Source organism: Quercus suber, unplaced genomic scaffold (assembly GCF_002906115.3).
Source record: "Quercus suber isolate HL8 unplaced genomic scaffold, Cork oak 2.0 scaffold_960, whole genome shotgun sequence".
NCBI lineage: Eukaryota > Viridiplantae > Streptophyta > Magnoliopsida > Fagales > Fagaceae > Quercus > Quercus suber.
The window spans coordinates 156,964-163,917 of record NW_027070380.1 but is presented as its reverse complement, the minus strand read 5'-3'; the positions used below and the strand labels follow the sequence as shown (position 1 = coordinate 163,917).

General features: G+C 34.0%; 1 long non-coding RNA gene across 1 annotated transcript; it reads left to right on the top strand.

The window, feature by feature from the left end:
* The first annotated feature begins 3,091 nt into the window (after positions 1-3,091).
* On the top strand, positions 3,092-5,375 carry LOC112001781 (uncharacterized). The gene is made up of 2 exons (XR_002881820.2): positions 3,092-3,448; positions 4,815-5,375. It is a non-coding gene; the product is annotated as an uncharacterized LOC112001781 (long non-coding RNA).
* Positions 5,376-6,954: the final 1,579 nt, after the last annotated feature.

The following is a 6,954-nucleotide window of genomic DNA, read 5'->3' as shown; positions in this document are numbered from 1 at the left end:
TAGAGTTTATGAAGATGAAAGGTTGGAAGGGTGGAAGTAGATGAAAGGTTCAAAAAAGTGAAACCGTAGAATTTATGAAGATATAAAGGAAATTAAATGAAAATTTTAAGAAGACATGATTGGAGAAGATGAAAATTTGAACTAAGAAGAAGACAATGGTTGAAGAAGATGAAAGGTTAAAAAAAGTAAAAAAATAGAAAAAAAAAAAAAAAACTACTAATGACATGGCACAAAAAGAGTTTTGTAAAATTTATTTTAAAGCTTCCATTATTATATAATAGTATAGATAGATATGTATAGACATTGTTTTTGGTTTTAAATTCTTCGTTGATTTTATTGCTTAGTTATAAACATCTAAATAAAGTAGATGAATTTATAAATGCAAAATTATATATAAAGTTGAAACTACCCAAGATGAATGTGTAAAGTAGGGTGGAATGTTTCAAAAAAATAATGGAAACTAGTAGGCTCTAATAGTTCTTCATCGTATGAGAAGAGAGTAAAGGCCAACCCTTCAAAGTGTTCAACAAAATGCTTGAGCCAAACTGAAAAAAAAGGCTTTGGCTTGGAGGCATGGATTATAAAGATAGTGCTGACATTAAGCACCATCCCAAGTTTTATTGTATATTTGTGTTCTGATGTTTGATAGTTTGATCTAATAGAAACAATCAAATCTTTTGTATAGCAACCAAAATTAGGTCACCTTGATTTCACCTTCTAATTCGATTTGTTTGACTATTTTGTTTTTCTAAAGCTTTGATTTGTTTGTCTCTCTTTGCCAATCACTCCTCTAAAAACCTATTGCTTTATTATTTTGGTGTGAACTTAGTTAATGAGACTCTATGTTACATGCACAACAATTGTTTGATAAAATACCTGGTTGTTTTGTTACTTTTCTATAATTTAAATTTGTACCATGTCCATTTTGCAGGTGTAATACGTGGAGATGTTCTTCCTACACAGTATATACATGGTCTGGCAGTATCTAAAATGTCCATTTAGCACATGGTTTTCTTCTTCCAGATTGTGGCAATTTATATTATATTTTCTTTTTGTTTATGTGTGATGTACAGTACTTCTTATTGTAGAATTGTTTTCTTGGTTTTAATCCTTATTTGAAAGTAGGAGCATAGACAAGAAGAGCTAAGATTCACTTAATTTCCCATCATTTTTTCATGGTAAGGCTGTTCTTTTCTCCCTTTTGTTTAGTATATAGACACTCATTAGCTTGAATTCAAGCTTGACTGACATTACTAATCAATCATAGAATACATGATAGAGCATGCTCAATGTTAGGTGAAAGCTATGTTATTCTATTTAGATTAAGTTCTTGGTTTCAGGTTCTTAAAGATTTCTTTGAATTGTCTATATAAAATGTTTTTATAAAATATGTTACTATCTAATCTTATAAAGAACATTTTTCTTCCATTGAGTTGGCTTATTAGACTTGGAATATATGTAGTTTGTTTTAAATCTAAGCCACATATGTAAGGAGTTTGTGATGTTTCCTTCCTTAGAGGTTTAGAGTATGGGTATGTACACGTTACATGAAACTGTAATCTATGTACCCACTTTACAAATTTTTCTAATAATAGAAATTTTTCTACTGCGATAGTTTAATGCAAACTGTTAGGATGGCTTGCAAGGCTAGGAAAGCTGTGAAATATTGACACAAATATGAGCTATGAAAACAAGTTGAGTAAAAAGTGAAGAACATAGAAGTAATGCAATGCTTGAGTGGGTTTCATAAGAGATCTCGGATTTAGTAAGAAGAAGAGTACTAATTTTGAGAAAATTTGAGGATAAAAGAAAAAAAATTATGAGGTGTTTGGCTCAGCTGTTGTGGCTGTGATTTACTTATTTGCTCACAGTCAGAATTGTCCAATATATTTTCAAAGAAAGAAATCATAGAAAAGACAAAGACATGTTGAATGTTAGAGGGTTTAAGCAAGGTTTGACTTTGACACGCATAGTAAAATAGGTGGTGAAAGATTAGCTTTTTTCGTAGGATTTCTAGAGGCTTCTTGCATGTTTATAAAGCCAGCCAAGGCGAAGGAAAAATTTTTATTATTCAAGTAGGAAGTTATTGAAGTAATAAAAGGATGTTAATTTTGAATGGAGTTTCAATGTAAAGAAGGTAGATCTGTAGTTGGGTATTACGATAATGATGATAGTGGTGGCAGTAATGTTCCCTCATCAAGTAGTTTTTTCATCCTTATGATTGCAGTTTATACTGAGCACTGTTCTTTTTGCTTTAGTTTCAAATTTTTAGTGGTTTCAATGCTTCATATACTTTCCATGGTCTGAAGAATACTTCTTTAATGATAATAGTTTGGTAGCTTTCCAAAGAAAGATTAGTGGTGCTGGCATTGTAGATTTCAATAAGTCATGGATTATAGAATGCGTCTATGCATAACTTTATTAATCTGTGTTAGTTTAAGTAAATTGTTGAACTTTCCCATCAATATATAAAATTGTTTATTAGCGACTCTCTGACTTTTTGTTGACATGATAGAGTGTTCCACCTCAAATTTGTAGCCTCCACAAATTTACATATCATTATTAATTTATAGTAACTTTTTTTTAATTCACTTCAATTTAACCCTTGAACAACCCTACTATATACACGAACACGATGGTATTTGAATACTTCAAGATGCAGAAAGTGGTGGCAGTAATGTTCCCTCATCAAGTAGTTTTTTCATCCTTATGATTGCAGTTTATACTGAGCACTGTTCTTTTTGCTTTAGTTTCAAATTTTTAGTGGTTTCAATGCTTCATATACTTTCCATGGTCTGAAGAATACTTCTTTAATGATAATAGTTTGGTAGCTTTCCAAAGAAAGATTAGTGGTGCTGGCATTGTAGATTTCAATAAGTCATGGATTATAGAATGCGTCTATGCATAACTTTATTAATCTGTGTTAGTTTAAGTAAATTGTTGAACTTTCCCATCAATATATAAAATTGTTTATTAGCGACTCTCTGACTTTTTGTTGACATGATAGAGTGTTCCACCTCAAATTTGTAGCCTCCACAAATTTACATATCATTATTAATTTATAGTAACTTTTTTTTAATTCACTTCAATTTAACCCTTGAACAACCCTACTATATACACGAACACGATGGTATTTGAATACTTCAAGATGCAGAAAACAAACCTTCAGTTCAAACTCCAACCTGAATGGTGCCTACCACAGCCCCACAGCCCCTCAGCCTTCCGCCAAGCCAAGTCTACCACCGCCCCAGAGTAAAAAACTGAAGCCTCTGACCGTCTCCTTCAAACTCTCTCTCTTTCAAATGCACTCCCATCTCCTTCTTCTTCAACTCTCTCATCCAGCGCAGCTCCCCATCATTTTCTAACCTCTCCATCGTTGAATTACAGAAGGTACAAAGGCGCATAATTGATGGCAGAGGGGACTTTCTCCCATTCTTAGCAATACCCGGTTAGGAATTTTCTTTTGGTCAATTTTTTTTTTTTTTAAATTAGTTTTTGTTAACAAGTTTGTTAATTTTTTTACTGTGATTTATTGTGGAAAATAAATTTAAATAGAAACCATGATATTGATTTTTAGGGTTTCATTCATGATCTACTTCAATTTATCTAGGATGAAAATCCCAAATACTTTGTTTTCTTTGCGAAATTTTGGTATCTGTTATTAAATTTCACCTACTTTTGAATGAATTCTGTGTTAATTTCCTTATTCATAAAAGCCAAATAGATTTTTGAGGGGTTTTGTTAGATTCTTTGTTTGGTTGAAGACCCCAGCTTCTTCTCCAATTTCCTCCTTCATTAATCTTGGCTTTGCCGTTGCTGCCATGCCCAGCGAAGGACTGAATCTGTAGAGTTTAGTAGTTGTCTGCAAATCCCAATAATAGCAAAGTGCATAATTTGGAAGTTAAGGGAAAAGGTATCAATTTTTTTATTGCTTTGTGCTGTGAGGGTAATGGCAGAGAAAGCTTAATTGGTGTAGTTTTGCTGAAGGATTTTAAGGTTGAAGTGGAAGCAATTGGACTTGCTTAATGATTTTGCTGAAGGTATCAATTGGACTTGCTCAATGATTTTGAAATGCGTAGGCGGTAATCAGAGCCTTCACAAATCTAATGTCGTGCTTATTTTTAATTGCTTTGTTTCTGAAATTTTTAGTTATATTTTTCTTTCAAGAATAATTCAGAGGTACCCAAATGAAGGTTTTTCTGTTATTGTTTATAGTGACACAACTGATTATATTAATGAGTTGGGTTTTGGGTTTTTGACTCATACGTGTGCATGTGAGAGTTTGGTGTGCTATATTATGTTAAATTAACCATAAATTTGTTATGGATTAGAAGCACTTAGTAGTTACTTCTTTAATGGTTAATCATGGATGGAGTTTGGTGTGCTTTGATTTGTTAAATTAGCCAAATCTGATATGCCTTTCAACTTTTTAATCATGATTTTGTTGGCTTTGCTGACTTTGTGTTAGTAACAAATTAACAATACTTTCAGTTCCATGTTTAACTTGCCAATAAAAAGAAGGGGAAAAAAATTGGTGGTTTGGGTGTCTCCAAGGAGGAGATCCATTCCAAATGTCAAATATTAACTCAATTGTATGTATTAGAATCAATTGTTTTTGGTAGTCTACTTGGCTCTAGTTGGAGGCCGAACTATAAAGAAATTGAAGGAATGAAAACCCACCTGAGACATTTAATTTTTGGACATTCTTATTACTATATAATAACTGTAGTTTCTATTTATCTACTTGTCATCTCTTTTATTATATTATCTTATAAATAGTATCCCAACTCCTAAACAAGAGACATGATTCTCAGGAAAATGAAATGCTGCATCATAAAGCAAACCTTAATGGATATCTCGCCTACCACACCAGTCAAAATCTTGACAGGACCAATCAGGATACTGACCGAGATTTCTTCATGAGTGCAAAAGAAGCCAAAGAATATGGGATTATAGATGGTATCATTATGAATCCTCTCAAAGCTCTTCAGCCATTGGCAGCTATGGCAGAGAGCGAGGCTAAAGTTGATTCTGGTGTGTAAATTTCTCTTGGGTGACTGCTGTAGTGGAGGACATGGCTTTGTAGAAGAGTTAAATGAAGAATGATATTTTCGGTGTGCTTGAGTCATATTAGTTCATGATGCTGATTTTCTTTGTAGCAGAGAATTAAGAACCTTAAATTTTGCTGCTGTTTACCCCTAATTTCCAAATGATCAGTGTTGGCTGCATATCATTCCTCTCTACTTGATATGGTCAAATATGAGTATTAGGTATGGCTGTGTATAAAATTATGGTGATATCTTCTTAAGAGATTCTTCTTGTCGAGCTCTATTTTTATATCTTTGGTTCTCCTTGAAATAGGTTGAGCTTTGCGATGATGATGAGTTTCTTGTTCTAGCTTATGATGGGATGGTTAGTTGGTTTCCATCTAGTTTCACTTATTAATGTGTTTTTTCTCTCTAATTTGTGAAATTTACTCTTAGGGATAATATTCGAATTTGTATTTGTTGAGTGGCAGTCTTAATTCAAAACTTTGTGAATTTGGTGAAAGTGTAGATGGTCTTATGTGTATGATGATAAACTAGGCTATAGGTGTTTGCCACTGCTTTATTGGTTTTGTTGGTGCTAACAAGTCCTAAGGGCACATCCAGTGAAAAAAAGCATTGGAAATATGCTTAGATTACGCTCGCAAGAATCAGTTGTGATAATTTATTTATGTTATGGTTGATAATGTTGTGAGCATTATCAGGTAGTCAAGTAGTCCAATTTTATAAAAATTTGTACAAGGAGTCTGAGGGGTAGAGGCCTTTTGTGGAGGGTTTGGAGTTTAATTGTATTGGGGATATGGAGAGGGTTTGGCTTGAAAGGAAGTTTGAGAGAGAGGAGATACTTCATGTTGTAAGTGATTTGGAGGGGGGCAAAGCTCCAGGTCCAGATGGGTTTACTATGGCGTTTTATCAACATTGTTGGAGAGTAGTTGAGAAAGACGTGTTAGCGGTCTTTGATGAGTTTTTTCAACATTGTAAGTTTGAAAAGTCTCTCGATGCTACCTTCATTGCTTTGATTCCTAAAAAGAATGACGCCTCTAATATTAGAGATTTTCGGCCTATTAGCTTGGTAGGGAGCGTGTATAAAATCTTGGCAAAGGTTTTGGCAAATCGTTTAAGAGTAGTTTTAGATCAATTGATCTCTGAGACTTATAATAGCTTTGTGGGTGGGAGACAAATCCTTGACTCGATTCTTATTGCGAATGAGTGTGTGGATAGCCGAGGAAAGAGCAGGGTTCCTTTAGTCATTTGTAAACTTGATATTGAGAAAGCTTACGATCATGTGAATTGAGAGGCTTTGCTATATTTGTTGAATAGAATGGGCTTTAGAGTGAAGTGGTGAAAGTGGATCCACACTTGTATTTCCACAGTTCAGTTCTCTATTTTGATTAATGGGTCTCCAGCTGATTTTTTTGGTAGTTTAAGGGGTTTAAGACAATGGGATCTGCTATCTCCTATGTTGTTTTTGATTTTGATGGAGGTGTTTAGTAGGATGTTGAGAAGAGTAGAGGGAGCTGGCTTGATCCGTGGTTTTAAAGTTGAGGGTAGGAGGGGTGGTGGGGAATGTGTTTCACATCTTTTGTTTGCAGACGATACTATCCTATTTTGTGATGTAGATGTGGAGCAAATTCTTCATATTTGGTTGTTATTACTTAGTTTTCAAGCGGTAACAACTTTAAAGGTAAATGTGCACAAGAGTGAAATGGTTCCTGTAGGGGAGGTTGGTGATGTGCATGCCCTGGTGGAAATTTTGAGCTGTAGAGTTGGAACTTTGCCTATGTCTTACCTTGGCATGCTGTTGGGGCTTCACATAACTTCCCTTCAATTTGGAATCCTATTTTAGAAAAAATTGAGCAGAAATTAGCGGGTTGGAAGAGGTTGTATTTGTCTAAAGGGGGTCGATTGA